At 44.7% G+C, this 13836-nt stretch overlaps 1 protein-coding gene across 1 annotated transcript in view; it reads left to right on the top strand.

Annotated features, from left to right (window-relative positions):
- NRXN3 (neurexin 3) overlaps positions 1 to 13836 on the top strand; it is a 1051320-nt gene that overhangs the window by 38075 nt on the left and 999409 nt on the right. The window lies entirely within an intron of this gene.

Raw genomic sequence — 13836 nt, 5'->3', positions numbered from 1 at the left:
TCTCTCTCTCTGCTCCAAGCTGCCTCTGTTTATCCCCTCAGCAGATTCAGTGGCAGAGCACTGACCAGGTGTTGGTGCACACATGGCCAGTGCATGCAGCAAGGCCTGCCAAGTACGTGCCCTGCTGGCTAACAGCGGTTCCTGGGTAGCAGCAACACACTGCTCAATAACAACCCTCCTAGCTCCCTTCTCTGAGATAACAACCCTCCTAGCTCCCCCCTCCAAGGTCGCGTTTTCACAGCTGTGTGCAGCTTGTAATTTCCCACCGTGGCCCTACACGGACCATCACTGAAATCCCTCACACACTACCTAAATAGCAAATATTCTGCTGAACACCACTATTACCTCCCTCCTCTGCTCAGTCATGCACTCTTGCCTCTATGGTACTGGTACCTCAGACTTCATTATCATCACTGTGAAATAGCCTGCAGTCTTGTGGTTTAGAATCAACTAGTTGTGTCATGAATGTGTTTTGGTACAGTTGCAATCTTAATTTCTCCCGGTAGTCGGAAAAAACTATTGGGAATGGATATTTTAGGAGATCTACTTTGAACGTCTCTAATTCTGCTGCTTTGGACAAGCAGTGTTTGTCATGGTGAAGCTGTACAGGATTCTCTTGGGAGACATCTGACAGAAAGCCAACAGTGAACTGTAGTCCAAGACAAGATACTGGCTCAGTGCTGCAGAGTAACTGTACACCTTTTATCAACATGTATTTTTTAACAGGTGACTACTTCTAGCCTGTATTTGTGAGGTAATCGGAAGACTGCAGTAGGCTGATGGATTTTCCATATCCTTTCCCCTTTTCATTTAATTTCTTAGGAATTCCCATGTTAGGGATTGTGTGAAAGCAGTTTACAGTGATGTAAGTCTTCCCTTTCTTATAAACTGTGGAGGCACTTCTACTCTTTGCAGTAGTACCCATTGCACACGTTTGAAAACTGACTGCTTTGAAAGCAGCTTTTCATTTTTTTTAAAAAACAATGTTTGTAATTAAACATAGCTAAAACCTTGCATTTTCTCATAAAGCTAACTTAAATATACAGGCATGCGCTTTGTAGCTGTTTTCCTTTATTTAGATCTTAATTAAATGCATAGAGGGATTTTCTCCTGTTAGATGCATGTCTTTTAAACTAGTTTTGGTTTTTTTTTTTTTTTTTGGTTTTTTTTTTTTTTGGCTTTTAAAGTAGAGGAACATGCAGGAATCTATGAAGGAAACTTAAATAGCTGTACTTAGCTGATCCTTAGTGCTGGGCAGTGCTGCATCCAATAAGCCTGCCTGACTCAGATGGTTTAGATGACCACAGAAAAACAGAGTTAAACGTACCCATTTTTCCTCCACATGGTTAACTGCCTGTTTTTGGAGCCCCAGAGATGAGTTCTCCTCTAGGGAGATTTGAGGGAAAAAGAGGGATTGCAGATCTCCTGACTGAGCAGTGCATCCATGGTGGGCTGTGATTGCTGTTTAAAACAGAGCGGCCGACATACAGATTCACTCGGTTTGTATTTAAATGGCAAAGGTGAGTGTCCCGGTTTCCATGTTGTAGCACAGGAGGGAGGTGTTTGGCTGGGCATGGCAGTCCCGGGGAGGTGCAGACCATAGCAGCTCTCCAGGACTGGTGATGAGGGAACGAACCTCTGGTGCTGTGCAAAGCTGTTTGGTGGTGGTGGCATGAGAGGGCAGCTGGAGGTGGGTCTGGAGTTGAGACAGATGACAGCTTCCCCTCTCCCTGCCACTGCCCTGCCTTTCTCCCTGCCTGTTGAGCAAACCTGCGCCTCTCCGGGGCTAAGCCATCAGGAGTAATGAAAGAAAATCTGCTGTTTTATAGATGCATCTTCCCTTGCTTGATATGAAAGGGGACAATTAATGTCATAAAGGAAAATAGGTTGCTCTTATATTAGCTTGTCTTTTGAGTGGGTTGAGCACTTTACAGTCACTAATTAAACTTTACAGTGTAGCTGCTGTAGTCCTAGCTATATCCCCTGAAAGAGCACTTTGCCTAAGGCCACACAAACAGGTCATGAGCCGCCTTCTTTTGACTCATGCATGTACCCTGGCTGCTAGAACACAGATCTTACTGCATGAGGAACTACTGAGCAGCAAAACGTTGGCAGCTGATAACTAGGTACCACAGATAAAATGAGTTATATTAATGTGAAATGAAGTTATACGGGGGAGAAGTTTGGCCTAGAATCTGGCAACTGGCAGGTTGCAGGAACCATCTGTTGCCTGTGGTACCAAGTAATCATTTTCCATAGTTACTTCTAAACCTCAGTTACTCAACACAATTTGGAAACAGAAGTTCTGCCAGGTTATTACAAGCACTTCAGGTATCTTCCTTTTAAGTGTTGATTAGAAGAGCTTTTCCCTCTGTTTCTCTCACACTTATTTTTGTACTCGTGACAGGTGTGGGGTGGGAGACTGGTGTGCTCAGTCTATCCAGGAATGACTGCTCTCACTCGTGAATTTTTTTTCCACCCGTGTATTTTAGCTATATCCTAGGCAGAGTGTTTCCTTGGGTGCAGATAGTTTTATTGTTTGTTCTTTCCTTGTTTGCCTTACTGGTGGACAGTAGAAGAATCATTGTTGCTCCTGGTGGAGGGATTATGGGGGGCTAATTCTACAGCATTTCTCATTGGCTTCCAGTTTGCTATCAGGTGGCAAAAGCTTTATGTGGAAGAAGGAGGTGAAAATTGGTGCCAAAGAGGAGCAAGACCCATCACTGCCTCATCACCGATCTCTCGAGCTATGCAGACCTTCCCAGCCAGGCGCTGAGATGAGCACAGGGCTTAGAATGAAGAGGAAAAAGTGGGTGCTGTTAGCAAGAACTGCTTATAATGTTTTTGTCAAAATAATGGTTTTTCAGGCTGTGAAAACAATGTTAGCAGAAAGGATGTATTATTCAGAATGTTCAGATTTTTTGTTGAAAGGTAGGGAAATACATTTAAAATTGATTTGAAATGAAAAGTTATGCAATTGCTAGGAATGAAGCTATTTATATAGCAGTTGCAGTTTTCCCACTTTTGCTATTCTCTGCTTCATTCCCAGAAGAAATAAAAAGAAACAGAAAGTAATGACTGGAAGTTACTATAACCAAATCCAGGTAAACTAGAATGTGTCATTTCTTAATTAAAAACAGAAAATTCAATGAAAATGCCTCAATATAATAAATGTTATTTCATTTTCACTAGTGGCTTTCATAGCAAACAATTGTCCTTTGTCAGCTGTATGGCTAACCGTACAGAGATTCCTATTTAGTATGGCAAAGCACAAAATGTGTCCCATGCAGATACTATACAGAGATATTCCCTGACCCACTATTGCATCTGTACCCTGAGAGATTCTGTCCTGGGGACCTGCTGGAATTCAAGTCTTTTCCTCACTCTCTCTCTTTTTTTTTCTTTTTTTTTTTCTTTCCTATTTTTAAAATATGTGAGTTTGAATCCTGACTTGAGCAGGTCGAGTTGGGATTTTGAATTCGCAGCCTAGTCACTCAGAATGTCAATTGTCTTCCAGGGCACTGCACTGTGAGTCCCAAGGCTGGAAGCTCTTTAAAAGACCATCTGACTTTTAAAGGAACATTTGCCAAATAGTATGTGTCTTTTAGGTCTTTCTAAATCTACCAAGTGTGATTGATTTATCAATATGTAGCAACTAATGCTTAAATAAAGAGACATGTCTTCTCCAGTGGTTATAACGCTCCATTAGAAAATTTGAAATAATTTCTGAAAGCATTAATTTCCATAATGCTGCTAGTTAGCTTTTTTTCCCCTGGGCTCCTGTGAGATATTAAGCTGGCTGACAGGCTTTGCTTCCTGGGTCTGTGGCCCTGGCACACTGCTCCCTAGTTTGGAGTTTTCAGCCATGAGTTTTAGAACAGGGAGAGAACAGGAGAGTGCTGGTGTGGTGCACCCGTCTGTTTCTCAGGTGGTGAAGGGTTATTCCCTGTTACACCATTTCCTAGTGTTTTTATCCGGGTCCGTTTTAAAATCTGTGAGGCAATTGTGCTCTCCCTCCATCTTCCTACAGTCATGCCCAAGTACTTCTGCCAGCCCAGGACACGCTCTCTGGACTTCTTGTTTCAGCTGACGTCTGCCTCTGTCACCCTGTGTGTATGATGATTCCTTTTACGCTTTGCTACTTGTGCTCATTCCCTGCCTTTTTGACTACTTGTGTTTTATTTACTCTGAGAAATGCCATTACCTCATAATTAGGTGGTTCCACTGAAATAGAAAGATGAATCCTTTCTACTGAATTTTGCACACCTTAATGTTTGTGTCTGCATTTCACAGTAGCAAGTCTCTGAGGAAAAGGCATAGCTAGAGAGAAAACTTACAGGGTGAAATAGTGTGATGAACAGAAATACAATCCAGGAAGGTGTACAAGAATTAAAAAACAATAATTAAACCCTTGTCCTGTGTGTAACTCTTCCCATTTGTTGGGTTCTTGGCTCACAGTGCTCTTGGGGTCATGGGTCCCTTAAGCCTAAGGGGCTTGTTTCATCAACAGCCTTCCTTTCAAAAGGGATATGGCTGTAAGCACTGTGTTTCTGCTGTGAGAGTCCCTAGGGCTTGGTAGCCTAGGTAGCCTTTACCAGAGTTGTCTCGGTCCTTGGTTGCAAGGCTGCTGCTGCGGCAGAGCGACAGGTTTGTTATTCCAGCCTTGCCGGCAGGCTGTCTGGCTTAGGCAGAGGATTGCTTGGTGCATGCTGACAGGTCACCATACAGTGCTGCTGGCGCAGGCCAGGCTGCAATGACTCCTCGCAAGAGCAGCGTGCCTCGCGCATTTCTTACCTGTCCCATAACTACTGGGGAGAAACTGTCAGTATCGTGCAAAGCTACAAGCCATTTCCTTGATGATCTGGAAACTTTTAAACATCCGAAACCATTTAATGTGTTATCCTTTTCCAGCTAAGACACTGATGCTTAAAGATTTTTGCTAGGAGTCTTATCTTGGCAAAGATTTCCACTTCATTCCCCAGCATGCTAGAACTGAGAAACCTATCTATGCATAACTTCTCATCCCATCCTGCCAATAACTCTTAGGTAGAAGTGGGGAGGAGAACAGGGTAAAGTGAATTTTGGCAGGAATTTTGTATATCAGAAGATGAAAAGAGCAGAGCTGGAAGGATGCAGTGATTTCCCATGGCAGAGGATTCCCAGCCTGCTATTGCGTATGTACCTACAAAAGGCAACATTTTTCTGGAGCTAGTGGTAGGGGGGGAATGTGATTTGGAAAGCAGACACCTAATCTCACAGTGGCTGCAGACTTTTAGAGTCTTTACTCCCTCATGCTAGTCAGCATCAGTCACTGTGGGATCTGTGTGAATAAGGATCCCTCATGCTTCAATTGCCACGTTTAACTGGGCTCCCTGGAAGGCATTCCCATTTGGTCCATGAACACAGCATCAGCTATTTAAGGAGCTTAGGAACTGAGCTGAGCGTTCCCTGCACTGAGGATGGCTGATCACACCTATCTGCTAGGTTTGGGTGTTTCTGTTTGTGCACATAGAGTGAGCTACATGTTACATAATGGGAAAATCCACTCTAAATTTCCAGATGCCCATGGGCCCTTTATTTCTTGTTTAAGTGGATGCTGCTTATCTTCCCATGAGTCAACAGATTATAGGGAATGACTTAAAAGAGTTACTGGCCATACTGATGACAGGGAAGTCTGGCCAGGTGCAGTGTCTCCCTCTATGCATGTTATGTTTTTAGCACAATGACCAAACTGATTGCATCTGTCTCCCCGCTCTGTAATACACTAACACAGCATTTGAAAGCATGCAAACCTCTCTGACTTGCTGGAAATCAGGTTCAAGACCGTAAAAACATGTGAACAAAGTGTGAATTGACTGTGATCTGTAAGTGAAGAAAGGAACGAGTTTAACTTTTGTTCTTAATCTAGTCTTTTTCATAGTTCTTTTATGCTTTTTTTCTTCCTTTTATATATTTTTTAAAGGAACTACTAGACACCAGCTGGAATGTAGAGACATTTCAGTGCTAGCTCAGGTACAGAATATCACAGTTATTAATGTGTACATGAGCAGTGCCTGGGAGCTCTGTTCTTGACTGTGTTGTGCTAGATGCAGTCAAACAGAAAAGAAACTCTTCTGGCTCATCAAGAACTTAAAAAATGCGTATGAAAAGAAGAAGCAGATGGATAGACAGACAGAATAGGAAGAGCAAGGTCTTACTGGTTGCTGTGCCAGACGTAAGTTTTATTTTATTGTTGCTTTTTAAGCTCTGTACCTTTTCCTAATGCTAAGTAGCTGATAAAACAGTGTAACTGTGACTTTTGTTCTCTTCTAGCCTATCTCTGCAGCATCAAAAATGTTTTTGGGGAAAAGTAAACCCATTCTAGACTGTTAGTCTTAGGAAAAATCTTCTTGGAAGCAGCCTCATTTCCAGGCATTAATAACATGCTCAAACTTCAGTTTTCAGTAACAATGAATGCATTTTTAAAAGGCTTGATTTTTATTAAAAGAAAATTGATATACAATGTTTGTCAGATATGGGATCTGGAAGAAGTTTTGCCATTTATCAATAACACCAACACTGCAAATTCACAGAATTCCCTGCTAACGTTCCCTGTTGTGATGTGTGCAGTTCCTGGCTTTGCGTTTCATGTATTAGGATCAGGTAGAATAAACAACGCTACAGATCCAGGCTTCTTGGTGGCAGAACAGAGAGGATGCAGGGGACAGAGGCAGACCAGCTGCAGAAGGAGTAAAATAAATGATAATGATTCAGACCTCTCCAATTGTTGAACTTCAAAGTCTTTAGAAAAGCAGGTATTCTTTGTTCTCTTTTAACGACAGGCAAATTGAGGGAAGGCCAGTGTTCCCAGTGCAGCTGCCATGGGAATTACAATAAAGGCTGATGAGTTTTGCAGAAATTGCTCTCCTGGTTAGTACTAGCTCAGGGATGGGGGAGTCTAGTTTCTCCTACGTGGCAGTACGGAGCAATAACTGCTCAGCTGCTGCCAACACTTCCTTTTAGCTAGTCCTTGTTAGTGGAGAGTTTGTGGTAATGGGAGTAATTAACACACTGGGAGTCATTTCTGTGTCCTGGAAGGGAACAGAAAGCTATCAGAGCAGCCCCAGACATGATTGCTCTGCAGGGTTATTTTCTCTCTCTCTTTCTTTTCCATTGTGCTTGGGTTTTGATTTTTCTTCTTTGTGTTAAGAAAGCTGGAGAGCTGAAATGGTCTGTAAATTGCATTCATGCTGAGCTTGGGCTAGGTAGGCTAGTTAAAGGTCACTCTCACAGACTACATGGCTTCCTCTCTTGGGATGGGGAGTGTTTAAGAAGGGAGTCACACTGTCCCTTGTGGCGCTTTTAACCCTTCTTCTTCCAATATAGATTTGAAGAGCTCTGGTTTTGAATTAAATTTGTTTAAATAGACCTAGGAGGCGAGAACCTTGAAGGGTGATTATTATAAAATATTAACTCTTTCAGCAGCCAGATGGCTTCCCAGCCTAGTGGCTCTGAAGTTGGAGGCTGTGCTGCCATGTTCCCATGCCTGTTCTTGAACTGAACACATCAGTGGCTTGCTCATATTCCTGCTGAGGTTGCCAGTGGCATTTCAGCTGTGTGTCTTGCCAGTGCATGTGAGCTCTGCTCTCCCATACGTAAGTACGTAGTTTGGGTATTGCAGTGTTTCTGGAGGTGAGCTCCAAGAGTAGACTTGTCATAAACCGCTGTTCTTGCCCTCCTCAGGTAAGAACTGGGGGCAGGGAGAAGAAGAATGATGGACTTTTAACCTGTCTGATTGCAAAACATGTGCCCAAGTACCAGGAAACCAACCAATCACCTACCTACAGATCATGACTGACAATGTATGCAACATCTTTGTCGGCGACATGGACAGTGGGATAGAGTGCACCCTCAGCAAGTTTGCCGATGACACCAAGTTGTGTGGTGCCATTGACACGCTGGAAGGGAGGGATGCCATCCAGAGGGACCTTGACAGGCTGGAGAGGTGGGCCCGTGCCAACCTCATGAAGTTCAACCAGGCCAAGTGCAAGGTCCTGCACCTGGGTCATGGCAATCCCAGGCACAAATACAGGCTGGGCGGGGAATGGATTGAGAGCAGCCCTGAGGAGAAGGACTTGGAAGTGCTGGTGGATGAGAAGCTTAACATGAGCAGGCAATGCGCCCTTGCGGCCCAGAAGGCCAACCGCATCCTGGGCTGCATCAAGAGAAGCGTGGCCAGCAGGTTGAGGGAGGTGATTCTCCCCCTCTACTCTGCCCTGGTGAGACCCCACCTGGAGTACTGTGTCCAGTTCTGGAGCCCCCAACACAAGAAGGACATGGACCAGTTGGAGAAGGTCCAGAGGAGGGCCACGAAGATGATAAAAGGGCTGGAGCACCTCTCTTATGAGGACAGGCTGAGAGAGTTGGGGCTGTTCAGCCTGGAGAAGAGGAGGCTCCGGGGAGACCTGATAGCGGTCTTCCAGTACCTCAAGGGGGCCTACAGGAAAGATGGGGAGAGGCTGTTCAGTAGGGCCTGTTGCAATAGGATGAGAGGTAATGGTTTTAAAATAGAGGGGGGTAGATTTAGATTGGAAATTAGGAAAAAATTTTTTACGATGCGAGTTATAGAACACTGGAACAGGTTGCCCAGAGAGGTGGTGGAGGCCCCATCCCTGGAAACATTCAAGGCCAGGCTGGATGTGGCTCTGAGCAACCTGATCTAGTCAGGGATGTCCCTGCTCCTTGCAGGGGGGTTGGACTAGATGACCTTTGAAGGTCCCTTCCAACCCTAACCATTCTATGATTCTATGTGCATGTGTCTATCCTAATCCACTATAGAGGAGCAAAGACAAAGAAATTCTAGCATTTTAGTCTAGCTTTTGTATTTTCTTTTTCTTTTAAGAGGATACTATTGGATTGCAAGCCCTGACCTCCCTGAATAGTAGCATCTCCTTGTCTTGTTTTTTTGTTTGATACACATTTTTTGCCCCTGTTTTCTAGGGAGCTCTGTGCTGAATTCAGATAAGGAGAACTGGGCAACTCCATATCTATTTTCAGGAATGGAAAAGCTAAGCCTGGAAGATATATCAATGGTAGGAAGAACCAGTAAACATAGGAGAATGTCTTATCCTTGGGCTTGGGGTGGGGCAAAAGCTTGTGCGGTTCTCACAGTGATCTTAGAGACTGGCATGAATTCTGTAGCCCTGGAAACCATACAGAAGAGGTCACCAAGTACTCTGTGTCACCCCCAGTCTCCAATTTTGAGATGCTGACCTTGATGCCCACATGTCTCTATATCCAAGAAAAAGCCCTAAATATCTCTGTTTCCTCTTCTGCTTCTCTCCCTGCAGCCAGTCATGTGAGATGCTGCATCCTGTGAAGTTCTGCCAACTTCAACAGGAGCTGGGTGCGTTCAGCTCTTTGCAAGGGAAAGACTCCATTTTCAGTTGCCACCCCAGTCTTCTCCAGCCCAGCAAGGGGATGATGCCAGAGTCCAGATTTATAGCTGAGTTGCAAATGCTGCCAGAGGAGTTAAAAACTACATTAGTCCATGTGGTTTTCTCTAGTCTCTTGAATTTCAAAGCCTCCATGTCCCCTCTCAATTCTCTGTAAACGCCTCACCAGGCATCCTCGCTGAGGAGGCTGTGTGATGGTGAGATTTTAGTGTTCCTTTTTTTTTCCTTTTCCCCCAGCAACAGTAGAAACTCACAGTTTTCACATCTGCATTTTTCATTCAGAGGTTTTTTTTTAATCCCCCCCCCCTTCCTTTTTAGCCACAATTCAGCTGGGGATAGGCCAGGCAGAAAGATTTCTGCTTGAGAGATAGGAGTGTCTGTGGAGACCCACACTCAAGGCATGAGCCAAAAGAAGCCTGTTGCTTACTAGACAACTGGATGAGTGAAGACATGCTGAATAAATACTATTAATTCCCCATTTCTCTGCCACTGGCAAGTTTGGCTTTTAATATCAATTATTGATTGTGAATCTCCCTGGATCATTTTGAGCAGCTGATGTCGTAGAACTGTAATAATGTGATTGCTGTGCTTTGGGCCAACTACGGGAACATACATCGACTCAGAGCCAAATTAGGGCCCTGTTTACCCCTTCTTGAAACTTCTCTGCTTCAATAGGGCCTGGGGAATAAAGCAAACCATTGGATTTTTGGATGTTATTTTTTTTTTTTCACAGTGACAGCAAGGACAAGGGTGAATTGGTATGGGGTATTAATACATGGATCTTAGGTCACCAATGTATGTTTTTCCCTCCATGTGAAGTACGGCATAATGAATAGTTTCAGGTGTGGAGAGGGGTGGCAGACCAGGGGGACTGTAAACCCCTCCCATCAGTGTGTCAGTGGGATTTTGTCCAGCATCCTGAAGTGGAATAACAGGACTTACACAGGTTTGCACTGGCCTGCAGTGGCAGGGGTTTGCGAGGGAAGCAGGACTGTCCTTGGCTTCATCTAACTCTGCTGTTCTTTCTGCACTAGGAAATGCTGAAAATTACACTTTCAAATACAAAAAAGTCCATCCAAAAGCAATTAGCAGCCAGAGAGGGAGGGAGTGGAGGAGGGAGGGCAGGGAGTGACAAACCTGCCTCCAGCAACCTTTCTGTGCAGTTGGGTAAATAAGCTGCAGAGCAGCACTGTGCCCAGCTCCTTACCCTCTTTCCTAAGCAGGTGCATCGCGAGACATTTGCAAATATATTAACCCTGCATACAGAGTATGCCAGTCAGTAATTATGGAAATTAGTTGGCAATTAGATAATGTCACTCACTCTCTGCATACAGCTGATAAGCAATTGAAAGCCACTCCAAAGTGAGGGCAGGACCCTCTCTGAGGGTTGCTGAGCAGATGGCTCTGACCTCCTGGCATTAATAGGCTGCCCTCAAGTTTGGGAACTTGTGTGGTGGTTGGGTAGCACTTGCCTGCAGCGCTGTGGCGGGGCTGCCTCCCTTCCTTGGCTGGGGAAGTTGTGCAGTTTTCTTGGCCCTGTGTGTGGGATGTTTCAATAGTGCAAGTGGGTGTGTTTCCTACAGCGGGCTTTGCGTGCGTGAGATGCTGAGCCGTCTGTTCAGCATGCAGGTTCCTCGCTGTCTCAGCTCTCTGGCGGGCCAGGGGGGCGGTGCAGGCTGCTGAGGGTGCAGAGGAGAGAATTTGCTGGCTCCCTCATTCCTTCAGGGTAGCAAGTATTTAAAATGCTCTGCAAAGACCTTGCCTAGTGGTTTGCCGAAAGGCTGGTCGCATCAGACTGGCTCTCTTTTCTTCGTGCCGCTAATCACATTAAGCCAAAAATATAACACAGAAAATATTTATTATGTTGCTTTTCCCTGTGAGAAATAGAGGTGTTGCTAATTCGTGACTGGGAGAGGTGGTGTCCATCATGAAGTAGGTTTTTGTCAGATGTGTTCACACTGTGACCAAGTTTGAGATTTCTCAGAGATAAAATATATAAAGAAAAAACGATGGGATTCTGTAGTTATTGTCCCAAACTGTAATGCATTGCTATGGTAGCAGTGTGCTGCATGAGGCTGCTAGGGTAGTACTTATGCTAAAAATAAAATGGTAAGAGCAGAAAATTGTTCGTTCTCAGTGTGTCTTCAAAGATCATTGTGGTAAACGGGTGAGGCACAGATTTGTTGTGCTAGGATTTACTCTCGCAAGGTTGGGATTCAGATCCTGGCCACCACTGAAAAGGACACTGGGTGTTCTGGGTTTTTCCTTAAGACCTTGCTACTGTGTGGTAAGGTTTGCTCTTTCAGGCTGAACTGTGTGAGGGACAAAACTGGAATAACGGGAAGTGCTGTGGGTCAGGACTGACGAGTGCTGACAGAGCTCTGGGGGAGCCTCAGATGGCCCCAGCCTGCTAGCAGCTGGGTGCAGGCAGCCTTCCCCAAACCTGAGCTGCAGCATCTAAGAGGTAATGACGTACCTAGAAGTGACACCTTTATTTCATAGTTTTTGTGTCATCTTCCTCTTCTGAAACAGGCCTGGCATTGTCTTCTTTCAAAACGCGTAGAGAGGGATTGCCTTGTCTTCCCTCCACTAAAACAGCTAGAGAGGGATTGCCTTGGCTTCTCTCAGTCAATAATGCTATTCCTGTTTGACCATTTCTGCCTGGTTTCCCTTGTTGACTGTGGCCTTTCTCCTTTCGTAGTGAACATGTATCAATGCTACATAAATCTGTACCGTGGTGGTAGCCTGCTTCTTTTACTGTGCCTCTGAAATATCCCAAGGATTGAATCAACCTGTGGAGACTGAGATTTCTTTGTGTGTGTAAAAGAGGGTTTCAGCAGCCTAGGGTTGGGAGAGACTGGTAGGCTTTTTGGGCAGGCATTTGGGCTGTACTTGGGCATGTGCATCTCATCTGTGGTTATCTATAGAGTGTTCACACCTGCTACTGTGATTTACAGCACCTTGTGCTGATTCTCACAGAGTTAGTCTTCTAAAACAAGGAGAGAATAGTAGTAAGGCTGAGGGCTTCTTCTGATGCAGATGGTGCAACTCACCCTGCCCAGGAGAATCAAAAGCTGCGACAAAAGCCCCTCTGCAGTGGGGTCTCTGTGGGTGCTTGGTGCCATGCTGGGCTTGCCTCCCACCCTAGCTCAGGCTGAGCACAGAGCTATCTGATGGAGCAGTGAATTTTGCTGTGGTGGTGGTAAATGTTTCAGGCAGATTGCTGGCTAATTTACACACATTATTATATTCCTATTCCCATCTCATCAATAATTCCAAGCTTGGGTCATCGCTTTCTCTCTTCCCTCCCTCTCGCTCTATTCTCCTTTTCCATAAATCATGGGCTATTTTAGTGGAACCACGAGGGAGCACAGAGGAGAAAGGTAAATGGACAAGAGCCACATTTTTTTTTTTTCTGGTTGACTTTCAAAGCCCCCTCAAGCCCCCATGAACTGAGCCAGCATCGTGATTATTGGGAAGGCAGATGATTTGAGCATTTGGATCTGTTGTTTGGTGTTTTTTTTTTTTTTTTTTTTCATTTTACACCTCTCCTAACACCTCCTTTTTCCTCCTTCCATTCTCCTGAGCCAAGCTGTTAACAATTAAAAGGAATTATCTTCCCTCTGGTTTTGACTTGATTTTATTTGTGTTTATAGCAGTTTAGCTAACAAGCTCCACTCAGGCAGCTGCAGGGAACAGGCCTGGTTTCCACTGGGCACTGAAAGCTCATGTTCCGCTCCAACTTACGAGTTTTCTTTTAATTGATCCGTTTTGTTTTCTAAGTGACTTGTTTTTTGTGCTGGCTAAATATGCCAGACTAACAGCCCTGGAGACTTATGGCTTCTGCGGGTCCCTGGGGCGGGTAAGGCAGAGGCTGTGACTATGTGAGCTGTCCCCTCCATTGCCTAGTGATTCTCCTCCAGCTCAATCTCTGCTCTTACCAAACAGAAACTTTTACGCACTGCCTGTTTCTGCAGTGTCTGCGAGCCGCCTCCTTTGGAGAAAAGTGGGTGGTGGGGTTGAAAGACATCTGCTAGGAGAAACAGCAGCCCCAGCAACTCTCATCATCCACAGCACAAAACATTTTTTTCCCAAGCAAATACTGTCTCACAATATTTGTGATTCAGTTTTTGAAATCTTTGTTCATGCTGGCTGCTGGGAGGTTGAAGGCCTTGATTCTCATCACCTCCTGTCCTGCTTTGTATCTATGATAATGTTAGCCATTCCCAAAGCTATTTTCGTGCCCAAACCATCTCTGTGAACAAGCATCTGTATTAATGGAAAACTTTCTTTTTAAGCAAGGTTTTCAAAACATGAGCCTAGCTTTGTGCTGTCTTTACTTAAGACATCTTAAAACATCCTCCTACGTCAGGTGTACAGTCACATACATGCAAATAGGCAG

The sequence above is a fragment of the Chlamydotis macqueenii genome, chromosome 5 (assembly GCF_036417535.1).
Source record: "Chlamydotis macqueenii isolate bChlMac1 chromosome 5, bChlMac1.mat, whole genome shotgun sequence".
Lineage (NCBI taxonomy): Eukaryota > Metazoa > Chordata > Aves > Otidiformes > Otididae > Chlamydotis > Chlamydotis macqueenii.
This window is presented reverse-complemented; position numbering and strand designations above follow the sequence as displayed.